The 14,721-nt window shown below is 52.7% G+C and overlaps 1 protein-coding gene across 3 annotated transcripts in view; it reads left to right on the plus strand.

The window, feature by feature from the left end:
* Positions 1-14,721, plus strand: part of NRG2 (neuregulin 2) — a 179,279-nt gene that overhangs the window by 126,746 nt on the left and 37,812 nt on the right. The gene's annotated exons all lie outside the window — the stretch shown is intronic.

A 14,721-nucleotide genomic window follows, 5' to 3' on the forward strand; every position in this document is an offset into this window, starting at 1 on the left:
TGTCCTGGGATCGAGCCCCGCATCGGGCTCCCTGCTCGGCGGGAAGCCTGCTTCTCCCTCTGACCTTCCCCCTGCTTGTGTTCCCTCTCTCGCTATGTGTCTCTCTGTCAAATAAATAAATAAAGTCTTTAAAAAAAAAAAAAAAAAAAAAAAAGAAGTATTGGGGGATGGCTAATAAACCCACTCCTGTACCTGGGGTCTACCCCCTGGTCTGCCTCTGGGTGACCCCAGGCACTTCCCGCTCTCTGTCTGGGCCCCTGGAAGTGGGTTCTGCTCTCAACTCTTACTTTCTTCATGGCAAGGCCAGAGCCTCAGCCCTCAGGCCCTGTGTCTCTGAGAATCCAAGGGAGGAGAGCTACGAGATTGAGGTGGGTGAGGAGCTGGCCCCAAAGAAACTGATAACCCTTGAAGGTGCTATCTGGTTTTGAAGAAGGACTTTGGAATCAGACTCTAAGTCACCGGCCTTTTCTGAGTGCCCCCTGAAAGACCAGTCAGGGATGGTTGGAAAGGTCCCCTCCGTTGAGCTTCCTGTGAATTGGGAAGTTGTGTCTGCCCACAGGAGGGCAGAAGCCACACTTAGGTCTTCAGCTGGGTGTCCTAGAGTGTGAAGGTAGATTAGCATCACCAGCTGAGAACTCTGGACACATCTCATTTGAATGGGCACAAAGAAATCCTTGCAAGGTCTTTCTCTCCCATCTTTCCCATCTCCTGCCTCTGATTAAAAAAAAAAAAAAATAGCACCCAGACTTCTAGGACAGACTACTCTTTAGGCTGTCGAGGGTCAGGTCAGAGGTGGTCATGTGCCCACAGGCACAGGTCGGAGCCGCATCTGTTGGTTGTTCCGGCCGTCTCCAGCTCTGGCCTTGGCCCCAGGCTTACCCCGCTGAGCCAGGCACCTAGAGTGGTCCTCCTGCCAGTCCGGGGCTCAGCGTGTGCCTCACGCTCTGCTCCGGCTCCCTGGCACCGGGGAGTTCATTAGGATCAATAACAACACGCAGAGAGTGACTTTGTACTTGCCAGCAGTCTTTCATCCTTACAGCTCAAAGCAGTTTACAGACCAGGACTCATCAGCCCTCAGCCCAGGGCTCAGGCACTCGGCAGGGGGGGACGAGGGGACAGGGAGACCGGCATGGCAGTGAGGTTGGAGGAAGGCAGTGAGTCACCTGGGGTGGGGGAATTGGGTGGCCACTAGGTCTGGGATAGAAGGAGAATTGGACCGAGGGCTTCAGGCTGCACACGGAGGGGATGTTCTCCCTTCGAAAAAAAGGAGCTGGTCCCTTCTGACCTGTGCGGACTCCATGGGCTAGCTGCTGGAGGAAGCAGCTGCAGCTTCGTGGGCAGCAGAGGTCCTCGGATGCAGATAGTGGCAGGAATCCCAGGTGACCCCTATTAATGCCCCCTGCCCCTGGTGCAGGAGCCCCAGGGCCAAGTCAGGACAGCCCTGACCTGGAGTCATGCCAGAGTGAAGAGTGTGTGCAGGAAAAGGTGCTGGCCCCGCATGGTGAGCCCCAGCCCTGGCTTGAGGTGGGCTTCCCAGTATGGACACCTATGCCTCATCCGCCCCACTCATCCTTCTGGCTTCCTCTGCTCTCTGGCCAACAAGGCTGGCCTGAAAGGACGTTTGGCACAGAGAAGAGAGGGTTGGTTGGTTTTTTAAGGCTGGCAAAGCACTGCCAAAACTTGAGACCTGGAGCCCATCAGAATCATGTTCACATTGTGTGTTCTCACCATTTCTGAGCCTGTAGCACACCATTTATAACTTAGCAGAGTCGGGGGCGCCTGAGTGGCTCAGTCGGTGAAGCATCCGCCTTCGGCACAGGTCACAATCCCAGGGTCCTGGGTTCAAGTCCCGTATCGGGCTCCCTGCTCAGTGGGGAGCCTGCTTCTCTCCCTCTGCCGCTCCCCTCCACTCATGCTCTCTCTCTCTCTCTGACAAATAAATAAATCTTGAAAAAAAAGATAATGCAGCTTCTTAAATAATAATAATAACTTAGCAGAGTCGAATGCAGTATGTCCTCCCTGTCTTCTAACCCAGCCTTGGCGTAACCATTTACCAGGACTTCCAGGTCCTGGCCACATGGTAACTATACAAACTGCATGTGCTTTCACTCAGTTTTATGAATTCAGTTCTGCAAACTCCCACCGAGCTCCTACTCTGTGAACACATCACAGGCTCTGCCTCCAAGAGCTCAGACAGATCTTGACACGAACACCTGTGATTAGAACCAAGTGTAAAGCCAGAGAAATGTACGGTGTATGGTGAGAAGGGTAATTTGCCCTCTTGGGAGGGTGTAGGGAGGGCTACACCGAAGAGGTGACATTTGAGCAGAGCCTGGATGGTGAGTAGGAATTCAGCAGGGTGAGAAAGGGCCTTCCAAGAGGTAGGATCATGTGCATGCCCAGCCTGCACTGGGGGGCAAGGGGAAGGAGCTGTCATTCACTGAGCACTTGCTACGTGCCAGGACTGCTTCTATGAAGTCTAGGTATTATTTTATCGTCCCCACTTTACAGATGAGAAAACTGAGGCAAGAAGAGTTCATGACTTGCCTGGGATATGGCCATGAATTAGTGGCAGGCTCACCAGGTCCAGGTCTGCCCTCTGCCCGGCCTCACAATGCATACGTCACCTGTCTCTGGGCCCTAACAGTTTGTGTCCCTCAAGAAACACCAGCGAGGGGCTTAGGATGCCCTGTTAGTCCACTTATAGGAGCAGGTCCTTCCCGTCACATCAGCCGGTCGGGTATGAGCTTTCTGGGCTCTTGGGCAGGGCTTAGGGGGTACAAAGATGAGCAGGTTTGCGGCCCTGCTCTCAACAGGGGCTCACGGTATGACTGCGGCAGTGAGATGTGAACAGGAACCGTGGAGCGCCGACACGGGAGGGCAGCCCCAAGGCCCTGAGGTTGCACCCCCAGGCCAGTGTTCCTGGGAAGACTGAGGTTATTGGGGTCAAGTGGCCAAGCCAAAAAGCAAGAAAGGGGTCCAGAGAGTCCAGCTAGATCTTGCACAAGTCTGGGTAGTTTTCTGGTTCTACTGAGTCCCTTGTGCAAAAGATCAATGTTCAAGTCAGCAGGAGCCTGATTTAAGGCATAAACTGGGGACTTGGTAGAAATGCAAATTCTTAGGTCCCACCCCTGGCCTACTGAAACAGAAACTGTGGAGCTGGGGGCCAGTATGTGTGTTTTAGTAAGTCCTCTGGTTGGTCGTGGTGGTGCTGACGTATGGGAACCACGGGTGGAGCTGGGCAGCTAGCGTCCGGGAGCAGAGCCCCGTAGGGAGCCTGTCGGGCCCGCGGGTGTTGAACCAACGGATCGGTGCAAGCCTTGGTGCCTGGGGGCTACAGGCCCTCCTCGGGGGATGGGTCGCCACCTTGTGGGACAAGGTAGGTGTGGACAGACCTAACTACAGTTGCAAGACTGCCCCTGGCCAGGGCTGACACAGAATGGAGAGAAGAGACTCATTCGCATCAGAGGAATCTGGGAGGCTTCCTGGAGGAGATGGGGTTTCAGTAGACTTTGGAGGATAAAAGGACTACGGTGGAGGGCTCTAAAGGGCTGGGCCTTTGGGCTAAGGAAACCACTTGAACAAATGTGAACAGAGGGTGCTGGGAAATAACATGCAGTCCTGAAGACATGCTGCCCTACAGTGTGTGAGAGGGAGAGACCAACCGGGTCCAACCGTGGGTTCGCTAAAGGTCGGGCTAGCGAGCTTAGAGTTATCTGAAACAGCCTTATCTGCAATTTCTGGGGCAGTCAGGTGAGGCTGGATCTGAGCTCATGGTGCAGTCTCTTCGCTGTGCAGATGGGGAAACTGAGGCCCTGAGAGAGAAGTCCACACACCAATGAGGCAAATGGGTTTGGCAGCTCCAGGCCAAGAAGGAGCACAACAGCTTTGGGAGGCGCTGCCGCCTCCCTAGCACCGTAGCCTCCCATCTCCACCCTCACATATGGTGATCCAGTCAGAGAGAATTTCTCACGGCTCCTCGAGTGCACCATGGTCTCCTGCCCAGTCCCTTGAACCTATCGTTCCCTTTGCTTGGAGTGCTGTTTTCCTTCTTCCGGCTAACTCCCATCATCCTTCAGCTTTGCTTCCTCCACAAAACACATCCTGCCCCAAGATGAGGAGAGAGGGTGAGGGGCATCCTCTGTGCCCGCCCCTAGCACCTCCCCATCACCGTGCCCATCCCACTGTACAGGGAACACTCTACTCAGTTAGAATCTCCACCAGGGCCAAGACCACGTCAGCTTGACCCTCAGCACCTGACATGTGCCAAGTGTCTTGAGTCTAGGAGCGAAGGAGAACATTCCCAAGCCCTTTCACTCCTGTACACGGAGACCCCTCCAGCCCCTCTCTGATCTGAAGAGGGCAGCCTCCCGCCTGCGGCCAGGGGCCCCTCGGTGGTCGGGCAGCCTGGTGGGCCAGCAAGAGTAGTCCTCGGTGAAGTCCCCACCTTATCACCTGCTCTGCTGTTCTGGGGCAGATACCTGTCTGGACTGAGGGGGAAGGAGAGGGCTAAGTCGGGGCAGTGTCGGGTGGGTAAGGGCTCTGAGCTGAGCCGTGGTGGGGCCCCACACTCCCCTGAGTGCTGGCAGCAGTCTTGTTCTGGGCCCCTGTGAATCACCAGCAGTCACAGTACAGCCCTACATCATTCATTCATTTGTTCAGCCAGCGAGCCGTGAGCGGTGAGCACCTACTCGGTGCCAGATGCCAGGGATAGAGCAATTCTCCAACACATCTTATCCCCAAGGTCCCCACAGGCTAGAAAGTTAGGAACTCGCTTTCCTCCAAGGTAGGAAACCCCAAATAGGGCAGGGGAGATGCTCAGGGAGCCTGCGTGAGGCGGAGATTGCTCCCAGCTGGGTGGTTTAGAGAAGGGCAGTGGCCCCGGAGGAGATCCTGAGGCTTCTAGATTAAGAAGAGCGGCCGTTTAGGGAGCTCTCTATTCCCGGTACTGTGCAGCTCTTGACAGACCTTACCCCCACTTAATTCCAGCCACAACCCTAAGAGGTGGGCGAGATTGTCCCTGTTTCATAGACAGGGAAATAAAGGCTCAGAGGGGTTAAGTAACTTGACTAGTTACACAAGACACCGGGCAGAGCCAGGATGCGACCGAGCCCGGTGTGACCCCACGGCTGTGTGTCTGACCCTCTCAGCTATGCTTGTGGGGGGGGGAATGGTGGGGGAGAGGGCAGCAGAGGGCGCGGAGGCAGGCGGAGTACAGAATAGGCATATTTGGGGAGCGGCCAGTGATTTGGTTTACCTGGAATATACAATTCCTGAAGAGAAGTGATAGGGGGAAAAGCAGACAGGTGTGTATGGGAAGGGGGCCTATTCAGTGACCCAGCAAGCTTCCCCCGAGGGCCCCGGCTGTCAGCCAGGGCAGGCGGGTGGCCTTTCTTCTACAGACATCATGAGCCGAGGGAGGTTTCGGAATGGGAGAGAGGCACATAGAGGTGAATCTGCCCCGTGTTCACTGCTAGTGGATTGGTCCTGGGGCTGGTGGGAGCTGAAGCAGGACCTGGCGGACAAGGGAGGGTTAGGAGGGTAAGAGGCTTGGTGGAAGGTGAATGGTCTGGGTCTGTGGAGAGAGTCAAGAGACACAGTTGTCACAGATGACAAGGTGACTGGAAGAGGGAACCCAGGAGAAAGGGTGGTCTGGAGAGAGATGGGGAAACTGGTTTCCCACATGTTCTGTTTGAGCCACCGACTATCCAGGCAGTCATTCATTTTGGGGTGAGCTCCTTCCAGGCCCCCCTCTCTCATTAGCCTGGACCACAAGGCCCGTGTTTCAGCCCTCCAAGACCCCAGAGTGCCTATGCCGGGCCCTCCAGGCTTGTTGATGGACTTGCAGGGGAGGAGGCTGGGCCTCTGGCAAACTGACCCCCCGCCCCGCCACCCTGCACCCACTGTGGTATCTACATTTGCTGAGCACATGGGCCTGTCTGTACCTTTCTTGTATCGTGCCTACTAAGACCTTCCCGCTGAAAGCCAATGTTTCTTGGAACTCTTTTATTTTTATCTTCAAAATCCCCATCATATGTCTGTTTGCTTTAATACGAAGATGTTGCTTTTTCTTAACTAATGAGCTTGGCGGAGCGTTCAGAAAGCGGCCCTGAGATCATCCTGCGGCTTTGCATGTGTCCCAGGCTGAGAAGCCGGTCTTGTCTGGTCTATGAGGTGCCTCCCCTTTCTCCACCCCCACTCCACTTCCTCGTGACCCAGAGCTTCAGAAACAACTTTCTCCAGCCAGGCTGAGGAGGTGGGAAGTGCAGGCCCATCTTGAAGGGGATCGAGGCTCTGGGATCTCCTCCTTGGCTCTCTCCCTGGGTTCCCCAAGCAAGGGGCGGCCTCGTGCAGCAGCTGCAGGCACTCCCCACCAAGGCTTCTTCTGGGCTGGGCCCAAGACTTGGGCCCAGAGCCCAGCCTTCCCCAGTGGGGAGATTAAACAGAGTTTGGGCAAATGTAAAAGCCTTCCAGGGATGTCATCTCTGCTCTGTCCCTACTTCCACCCCCAGCCGTGGAGCGGGTGATAATGGTAAGAAGCCTTCCATTCCTCCATAGAGAGCTTTCTCTTCCTCCCTTCCTCTAAAGTAGGCAGAAAGTGGTTTACAGATGAGTCAGCGGAGGCCCAGAGAGGCTAAACCACTTACCTAAGGGCAGAAGCTAGAAAATCGGGCGACGGGGACAAAGAGCTGAACTGCGGTGTCTCCAGCCCCCACCCTTTCCTCTGTCGCTGTGCTGCTTCCTCTCTGCCTCATCCGTGCCCACTCTGGGTGTCTGGGGCCCGCGCCCCAAGTACTGGTAAGAACCCAGGGAGACTGCGTGTCTGTGCGGAGTACCATAGGCTGCCCTGTGACCCTGTGCGGTGTCCCCCAGACATCGGTGACATCCCTTCACTCCGCCGTCTCTGCTGCTCATGTCCCCGTGTTGCAGCCCTGAGCCCACTCGAGGAACTGCGGCACGTACCTGCCTGACTCCAGGGGCTGAGCATCTCTGCCTTGGCCGGGCCCCAAGGAAGCCAGCGTTTCTGGCTGGGGTGGGGGGTTGGGGTGGCCATGGTGTCGGCCCTGGTGCTCAGGCCAGGCCTGTTGGTGCCCTGCACTCGTGCGGTAGGGTTGGGTGTCAGCGGATGGGTGCTTCGGGTGGGCAGGGGAAACTCCAAGGCAGGAACGGTTTCTGTGGGTGTTGGAGCGCCCGAGTTTTGTCTCCTCCTCCCCCTTCCCTTCCCTTTCCTTTCCTCTGCATCCGCCCTCCCGGAACAGGGTCTGCCTCCCCTCTTAGCTCCCATCCCCAGCTGGCCCCGGGCAAGGCAGGAGGCCCGGCGGGGTGCATACTCCTTTTGGGAGGCCTGACCCATGAGCATGAACGGCTCTTCTGCAGGCCACAGGGAGGATACCTGGCTGCCCGTTTCACAGAGAAGGCCCTCTGTGCCCACTTAAACCAGCTGTGTTTTTAGTTGTTCTTTTCTTTCTCATTTGAACTTGGAGTCTGTAATTAACCTCCAATAGGCTGCAGTCACTTTACGGGTAGGAGGGGGTGGGGAGGGGGCCAGGCCGCGGCCCGCCAGCAGCATGTCAGTGGGAGACTTTGATGCCAGGCAGGCTGGCCGCATTGTCTCCAGGTGTTGCCCTGCAAAGGGGACTGCTCAGCCTTAGTCATGAGGTGAGGATCATTAACCCTTTTAAGAGTCCGCTGCCCCTGCCCCCTGGTTGCTGGGAGGGAGGCCGGGCCAGGTCCTCCCTGGCCGGGCTGCCTGGCTCTGTCCTGGGCGTCTGTCTTGCTCTCAGATCTCAGCAGGCTCCGCACCCACCGCCCACTGCCGGGAGGAATGAGGTCAAGCTGTGGCAGCCGCCGGACCTCCTGGCCTCGGGGCTGGGATGTGGGAAAGGAGCAGCCCTGGTTGTTGTTGCTGTTGTTATCTTCAGCGTGATGCTGGGTGGGGATTCCCTCTCAAACAGACACCGCCTAGCTGCCCTGGCTTGGCATCAGGGGAGAAGGAAGCCGAAGCCACCAGATGCCCCATGGGTGGCCCAGCTTATGGCGACTGTGGAGGTCTGTCTGAAGGCTTACAGGACCCATCCTCAAGGGAGCTATTTCTGTGGCAGTCTGGGTCATCCTTGAGAGATCGTCCTCATATTGTTATAGAGCTGCCAAAGGAGATGTCCCCTACAGCCCCCCTCCGGAGAGCCCTAGTCCTGCTGCTTGGGTGGGCACTGTGCCAGGATGAAGGGAGCTGGATGGCTGAGGAGCTCTCAGGGAGCAGGGTAGCTCAGCAGAGAGGGCTGGGTCTGAGGAGGAGACCTTAGGGGAGGTAAAGGGAGGGCTGCCCAACAGCCAAGGGCCACCCAGGCCATCAGCTTGCTGCCTGCCCTTCCACCTGTGGGGAAGGGGCAAGCAGGGTATCAGGGACAGTCACGGGACCCCCTTCGTGGGCACACAGATCTTCCTCTGCCTTCTGCCTGACGTCTCTCATCTGGGTACTCTCCTAGGTGCTGGGGGACCTTTGAGAGTCCCTTCTCTGTGTGGGGAAATACAGACCCTCCGGACTGTGGCTCTTCGCTTTGGCTACAAAGCTGAATTTGTAGAGAAGTTTATTGCAGTATTGTTAATATTAGCAGAATGTTGGAGACGACCTAACCGATTCATCAGAACAGCGACACATGATACACGGACATTAAAATGATTTAGATTTGTATTTCTAGATTCGGGAAAATGTTTTTACAATATATTTACTAAAGGGCAGGATATAAAACATTTTAGAAAAGTCTTGCAGGAGGTATTTGTAAACGTTGACAGTGGTTTTTTTCCCCCTGGTGGTAACTGAATGGATTTAAATGTGCTATTCTTTTTCCTGACTTGTATTGTGTAATTTTTCTACAATAAAAATGTATTTCTTATGTAACAAAACAATAACAGAGAGGGACAAACTAAACTCCTTGGTGGGTGGGTGGGAGGGGCTGCGTCCTACATGGCCAGACCATTTCTGTCTGGGACAAAGCACTGAACCCGGCGTACAGTAGGCACTCAGTAAATGCATGCCAACTGACTTGCAGTGAGCGCCTGCCCACAAGGGTTGCTGCAGCTCCTGCCCCGACAAATCCCATCCATCCCAGGAAGCCTGTTCCTCTGCTTGTTTTAGCTCTGCCCCAAGACACTCGTGGGACATGGTACAGTGATCTCCATCCCTCACACTAGCACTGCATTCTGGGCCCTGGGCCATAGAATAGACCCAGACAATACTAGACCCAGCTCAGAGAGAGAGCCCAGGCAGGAGTCAGAGCCGACCCGCTCATGTCTTCCGCTCCATAAGCACTACCTCTGGGCCCTCAAAGCGCTCCTGCTGAACAGCCTCTTAGCCTTGTCCCGAACGTCCCCAGGGGCTGGTACTGGATCCAGTGGCTGGGAGCTACAGTGGGAGAAGCCGTGGTGGCTCAGCTTAAGAATGACCTTAAAATGTAGGGCGCTGGGTGGCTCAGTTGGTTAAGCGGCTGCCTTCGGCTCAGGTCATGATCCTGGAGTCCCTGGATCGAGTCCCGCATCGGGCTCCCTGCTCGGCAGGGAGTCTGCTTCTCCCTCTGACCCTCCCCCCTCTCATGTACTCGCTCTCTCTCATTCTCTCTGTCTCAAATAAATAAATAAAATCTTTAAAAAAAAAAAAAGAATGACCTTAAAATGTACAGGGTGAGGTCAGGTCATTCCCCGTCCTGTAGGCCTCTGATGTGTTCCCATCACATCCACCAAACAAACCCGGGCCATCTTGGGGAGCTTGTCCATGTTCGTCACACAGAAAGCCTAAGGAGGCTCTGGGCCCGGGAGTGAGGGTGCACAGGTCCCGTGGGTGTTGTCGTGAGTGCCACCTCAAGGGTCTTCTCTTTCCTGCCCCCTGAGCCTCTTCCCCTCGAGGGACTTGCCTGATGCAAAAAAAAACCCAAAAACCGAACAACAACAACAAAAATGCAGCCTGTTCTCAGAGTCCTAGTCCCTTTCAGAAAGCCCATGTTTGGCTTTCAGAGAGCTGTGAACTAAGATTTCTGTGAACAGGGACCAGGACTAGACACTGTTTGAGCAGGAGGCATGGTTTTTAGTATTTTAGATGAGTCTTGTGAGGAACTGTTAATCGATGCGAAAGAAGACTCTTTGTAAAGAACATGGCAAAAAGAAAAAAAAGAACATGGCATGATTCAAATGTATGGTTTTTTTTTGTTTTGTCATCCTTTAGACCAGTCCTGTTGACTGAGGAATATAATGCAATCCAAATATGTAATTTGAACTTTTCTAGTAGGCACATGAGTTAAAAAAAAGGGAGGGGGCAGAACAAATCCAGACTTCTCACCCTGGCTCACACAGCCCCACATCAGTCCCTGGGCCTTCCTCTCCAGGCTCCCCTCATACTAGCCCTGCTTTCTAGAATCCTCCAGCCACATGGGCCTCTTTTAGCCCTTGAACTCACCAAGCTCATTCCCACCTCGAGGCCTTTATCCAGCTGCTTATTACTGCCTCATAGTCCCCATTGATCATTTGCTGTTGTCTCTCATCCTCACTAAAACTCAGGTTCCCTAAGAGCAGGAATCTTATCCGCCTTGTTCACTGCTGTATGCTTGGGGCTCAGAACAGTGCCTGGCATACAGTAGGTTGAATGAATGAACAAATGAGGAAGAAGTGAACTAGGTAGCGTTGTTCTGAAGTGAGGAGACTATCAAGAAATGGCTATCAGGTCACACAGAATTCGCACTAGACAGAGTGGGCTCCTTGTGATCTGGATTTTCCCTTGGTGACAGGGAATGCCTCTGGAGCCACCAGTTCCTCGGGACCCCTAACTTGGGGTCATGCCTGCTGTTTCTGGGGTCAGTCTGTATGTCACCATGCCCTCCCCATCACCACCACCATTAGCAGCGGCCCCAGGCTCTGTGCATAGTATCATATTGGGACTCGTGTCGGGAAACAAGGTAGCAGAGTGACCACCATTTCTTCCCACCAGGTGGGTGGAGGGCAGGAGGCCCCCTTGTCTCAGAACTGCAAGAAAGGTCAACACTCCCCGTGCAGTGGGGGGAGGCACCCTAGAACTTGAGAAGAGCTCTCTGGGTCCCCAGTTCACGAGAAGGAGGAGGAGACTAGTTGGAGGTCACCAATTGACCAAGAGGCTGTTAGATCACTGGGTGTCAACCCAACTTTAGAGGAAAGCCACCCATGAAGATGTTTTTAGTTTGGCACCAGTCATTGAGCTGTATACTTACAATATGTGCGTGTTCCTTTATGTTATATATGTTTTTAAAACCCACACACCCAGACTCGCTCTTACAGGTTCTGCTTCAGAACGTCTAGGATATGTTCCAGGCACCTACATACATTTTAAAGCTTCCTTTGTGATTCTCAGTGGCATCTAAGGTTAAGAACTATTGATAAGGAGGGGCGCCTGGGTGGCTCAGTCGGTTAAGCGTCTGCCTTCGGCTCAGGTCATGATTCCAGGATCCTGGGATCAAGCTCCACATCAGGCTCCTTGCTCAGCGGGGAGCCTGCTTCTCCCTCTGCCTGCCGCTCCCCTTGCTTGTGCTCTCTCTCTCTCTCTGATAAGTAAAATCATTTTAAAAAAAGAAATACTAATAAGGAATTACTAGGGACCCCAGAGCAAGAAGATGAAGAAGAGTGTGATGTAGTTAAGGGGCAAGGATGCTGAGACAGGACTTCAGTCACACTTAGAATAATGATGTTCCAGAAAGTCCAACAGACTGATAGGTTAATACACATAAAACCTCTGGGTGTCCAAAAAAATACCCCCAAACCAGCATTCAAAATTGTAAGAAGCAGGTAATTGGGAAAAATATATATAGCAAAAGGTTAATAGCCTTAATATTTATTAAAAAAAAAACAACTCTTACAGATCAGTAAGATGAGCACCCAGTAGAAAAACAGAGTACAGACATGAACAGACAGTTCAAAAAGAAGAAATACAATGAGACAATACATTTATGAAAAGTGGTCAGCCTCACCAGGAATCAAATAAATGCAAACTACAACAACAAAGAGACATTATCTTTTGCCCAGCTAATTGGCGAAGATTAAATATGTGATAATACCTCATGTTAGTGAGGATGTGGAAAAAACAGGCACTGTCATTCACTGGTGGGAGTGCAAATTGGTGTAACCTTTCCAGAAGGCAATTTGGCAAGGCTTAAAGCTGAGGAAGATCGCATACCCTTTTGATGCGGCAATTCCCCTTTTAGGAAGATTGCCCTAGGAAATTATTGTGGATAGTAATAAACAATAATAGCTAACCTTCGTTAAATGCTCTGTGCAAGCCAGACTTTGCGTGCATTGTCTCATACAAGACTTACAGCTACCATCCCATGAGGGAGGAGCTATTATTATCACCCGTATTTCACAGGGGAGGAAACTGAGGCACAAAAGGATTAGGTCAGTGACCTGAGGCCACAAAGCTACTAAGTAGCAAAGCCTGGATTTGAATCCAGGCAGTCTGAGTCAAGAGCCACACTGCCCATCCATCAGGACGCGCTGGATGTGCGCGAAGGGTGAACACAGCGTGCGCTGAATGGGCATGATGCGTATATATGCTGGACCAAGCTGGGCCCATTTGTAATGAGGTGGCAACGGGGAGAAAACACGCTGAATACCCCAGGATAGGAACTGGTTACGTCAATTATGATACGCCAATAAAGGAATATTATGCAACCATGAAAAATGAGAAAAGTATGTGTGTGAACACTGGGGGTTTTTGTATATGCATAAAATGTCTCTGAAATGATACAAAAGCAATGGAAATTGGTTGCCCCCTGCGGTCAGAAGTCAGAGGGAGACTTGTTTTTCAAGCCATATACCCTTTTACACTTCTTTAAAAAAAAAAAAAAGATTTTATTTATTTATTTATTTGAGAGAGCGAGAATGAGAGAGAGAGAGAGAGAGAGAGAGAGAGCACATGAGAGGGGAAGGGTCAGAGGGAGAAGCAGACTCCCTGCTGAGCAGGGAGCCCGATGTGGGACTCGATCCCGGGACTCCAGGACCATGACCTGAGCTGAAGGCAGTCGCTTAACCGACTGAGCCACCCAGGCGCCCCCTTTTACACTTCTTAAATTTTGAATTATGTGAAGATATTATTAAAAGGCATATGTATGTGTGCATGCACACGTAAGTTATGTTCTAGAGCTATTCCATGTAACTTTATTTCCTTGAAATGCTGCTAAGGATTCTGAGAAAAAAAGTTCTAAGACCCTTGCTTGGAGAATCATCCCAAAGTCGGTGATGCTACTTCTTTAACTCTGTTACCCACCTGTTCCCCAAACTGGTTTGCTCAGGGAACCCTTTTCTCAAGTAATGTCCATGATCATCTCTCTGGATATTCGTGGCCTATAGAAGTCAGTTTGGGAAATGCTATCATTAATAGTTAATGCCGAGCTCAAAGGCTTACATTTCTTTCATTAAACAAAAGAAACGTGTTACTGACGCCGATCCTATTTATTTACAATGCATGTGTATGTGTGTGTATTTTAATTCTGAGTACTAGGATGGTGGATGATTTGGTTTTCTTCTTTTATCCGTCTGTATTTTTAAATTTTCTAAAATGAACAAAATCATTTCACAAGCACTGTTGTTTTTGAGTCTATGCAATATCATTTTGAAGCTTCAGGAGCCCTTTCTCTTTCTGCTCTCTCGGCCCGGGCACCCCACTCCCATCTACTGCCTGCTTACAAGCAGCCGTTCAGGGGTAGGTTCAGGGAGGGAGGCCTAGCTATAGCCAGGCCCTCTTGGCGGCCTTCGTCCAGAGTCAGCCGGGCCGGGACCATTCGGTCCCCAGACAACTCCCTGGCCTAGCAGACCCTGGCTTCTGCTGTTGGAAGAATTTCAGTTATGTTCTCCATTTCCCAAAAAGAGACACAGGCTCTAAAAGCAGACACCAGCCTGCTACGGGCCTGATGTGTTGCAAATGCAGATACCTGGGCTTCAGTCCCAGCTCTGTGGCTGCCTGGCTGTGTGACCTTGGGCAAGTTTCTTAACCTCTCTGAGTCTCATCTTCCCCATCTATGTCAGCAATGACACTTGCCTCACAGAGCTCAGGGACCGAATGAGAGCGTGCACGAAGGCATTGTGTAACCTGTAAAGGGCTGTCCCTGTGGAAATTATTATATGCCCCAGTAGGGAACACGGGCTTGCCCTTACCTTCCTGAGAACAGAGTACTTTTTCCTTTTTTTTTTTTTTTTCGGTTGTTGGGGGGACGGGAGCAAGGAGATGAGGCATGGGAGATCTGGGCATGTGGAAATAGAATTCTGTGTAAGAAAAATGGGAGAAGCCTCTCTGCTTGGCATTTGCAGGACTGCAGCCCTAGTTGGGCCTGTGTCCCCCAGTGGAGCCCCAGGCCTTGTCCCCCGGACAGCTGCTCCACTGGACCCATTCTAGTCAGCCCACTTCTCTGGACCACGTGATTCTCCGAAGCCACCGTGCTGACGCTGCCTGGCTCACCTCCCTTCCTGCCCCTTCTAGCACCTTAGCATCCTTTAGCCCTTAGCTAAGTTAGCTCTTCCCCCAGCCTGGATTGGGGTCGCTCCTCTAGGTTTCAGCGCCTCCAGGCCTCCGCGTACCATGCTGTGATGTTAGGGCCAGATTACAGCTCTCCTGACGCGCTGAACTTTCTGCGGGCAGGAGCTGGGTCTGTCATCTTGGTCCCCTGTGTCCTCTGGGCGCAGCATAGGCCTGGGCGTCTGGGACAGGAGTTA

The sequence above is a fragment of the Phoca vitulina genome, unplaced genomic scaffold, assembly GCF_004348235.1.
Source record: "Phoca vitulina isolate PV1807 unplaced genomic scaffold, GSC_HSeal_1.0 scaffold32, whole genome shotgun sequence".
NCBI classification, from domain to species: Eukaryota; Metazoa; Chordata; class Mammalia; order Carnivora; family Phocidae; genus Phoca; species Phoca vitulina.